This window comes from Triticum aestivum, unplaced genomic scaffold (assembly GCF_018294505.1).
Source record: "Triticum aestivum cultivar Chinese Spring unplaced genomic scaffold, IWGSC CS RefSeq v2.1 scaffold183881, whole genome shotgun sequence".
NCBI lineage: Eukaryota > Viridiplantae > Streptophyta > Magnoliopsida > Poales > Poaceae > Triticum > Triticum aestivum.
The window spans coordinates 1-2076 of record NW_025251916.1 but is presented as its reverse complement, the minus strand read 5'-3'; the positions used below and the strand labels follow the sequence as shown (position 1 = coordinate 2076).

General features: G+C 45.1%; 1 long non-coding RNA gene across 1 annotated transcript; it reads left to right on the top strand.

Moving 5' to 3' along the window:
• The first annotated feature begins 1214 nt into the window (after nucleotides 1-1214).
• On the top strand, nucleotides 1215-2076 carry LOC123177407 (uncharacterized). Its single transcript, XR_006488922.1, has 3 exons — nucleotides 1215-1341; nucleotides 1758-1845; nucleotides 1986-2076. It is a non-coding gene; the product is annotated as an uncharacterized lncRNA (long non-coding RNA).

Sequence of the window (2076 nt, the reverse complement as noted above, 5' to 3'; positions counted from 1 at the left end):
ATAGTTTCGGCCTTCGAGATGAAATCGGACTGCAATGACCCAAACTTCAAAGATGTTCACATTGACCATAGGAACTCTTTCATGAAGATCACTTCTCCATTTTGAGGCCATCTTAAATAAGTTATTGACCGTGCCAAAATCTGATGTCAACACATGGCTAGTTAGAGCCAAGCCTAGCGTTATAAACCCAAAGACGATGTTGACATCTTTGCCTGCCTTATGTGAAACGATACACCAATCCTTGGCGTACTCTCAAAAAATATAGAACCGTGGGTGGCAAGGTTACTTCTTACTTACACGGATAGGTGTAGAGGTAAAATCATGTCTTTTGATGCCAATAATGATTTATATTATTTCAAATGATGATATGCCATAATTTTATTTATTGAACAATATAGTTTGACTTTGATAACTCAAGTACAAATAGTGATAAAGATGCCCTAAAAAAACTTGTGATAAAGATAATTTTTTATACAACAATCCATGATAAAACTGGAGTACATCAACAAGGTTAATCATACTGGAAACTGAGTCCAACTTGTAAACGGACCAGGGCTGCTAAACGGATCCGTATCTATACTACTATTAAACAATCAAACTAAATCTTTCTTTAAGCCACCCCCAGATGTACCCAGCCTAATTACCATCGTCAGATTAGTCCCACTAAATAAAATCTAATGGATACAGTTAATTAAATCCCGAGCTATGTGTGCAATTAGCAATTTAGTAGGACTGAACGCACTCCACCCGCGAAGGAATATTCCACGCGCGTCCGCGTACAACGCTTCGTCAACGCAAAGGGCTCTCCATATCTCATCTTCGCAACCACCACGTCGCCTCCATGAGTCTCGGGGGAGAACCCTAGCCGCCACTCCTTCCCTCCCCTATACCTCCTCCCCGTCTCGCCGCCGCTGCCGCAGTGCGCCCCGGGGCGAAGCTAGGGCCAGCGCCTCCATGCGTCTCGGGGGAGAACCCTAGCCACCACCCCTTCCCTTCCCTAACTCCTCCCTGTCTCGCCGCCGCCGCCGGAGGGCGTGCCGGGGCGAAGCTATGGCCATCCCCAAGGAGGGCGACGACGGGGCACCTGGTTTGTGTCGGCTTGGCACGGGCGCGCGGCAAATGCTTGGTGCAGCAGCGTTGAGGCACGAACAACGTTGCCGCAGGAGGGTCGCCGACACGAGTTGCTGGCTTGCTGCCTGGCTTAACGGTGACGCGGGCAGGGCACCATGGTGCTATCTGATCCCCTGCCTTGCTTCCGCCGGATGCGGGCTCTCTCCACTCCTCATGCATCCGCCGTGTTGGTCCAAGCAGAGGACGAAGTCCAGCCCTTGCCAACAAGCTGTACGTCACACGCCCTTCCTCTCTTCAATCAACATTTTTTCTGTTCATCAAATTTCCGAGGAGTCAATTGCATTCCAAATTGTAATATGTGGGAGAAGGAATTGAAGAATAATACATCAGCTAATCTCTGTGAATTTCATATTAAATGGCGACAGATGCATCGATTAGATAAAAGTGAGAACTAATCCATCACAATACAAGATAGCAAGACATGTACTACTTGATGTAGATATGGACAGTATTATAGGATGGACAATGCAAATCCATTGCTCAAGCGACATAGGATTTCACAAAAAAAATTACTGGAATAAACTTTTGGCTCGCTGAACTTTTGAGACCTAACTTACGAATTTATAGTTTGGTAAAGTAGAAGAAATTAACTTTTGGCTTGCTGAACTTGGTGTTTCTTTTTGCAGCATAATGATTTCAGAAGTACGGTCTAATGGAAGGGTGGAGGAAGATTTTTGAAATGGCAAAGTCGTCAGCAAGGACATGAGACAAGAGGTAATAAACATTCTTCTATGTGTTACCATCTGCTATTATATTTCACTATTCTTTTTGCAACATGATGATTTCAGAAGTACAGACTTTCATTTTGTTTGTTTTGCTCTGGAGATGTTTGAAAATTGGACATATATATGCAGGTCTGACCGAACTACGTCAGTCAACTACGTCAGGTGCACCTTGACCTTCTGCCTGAGCAGATGAACTAGCCACTGCCCTGGATGTTGTGTC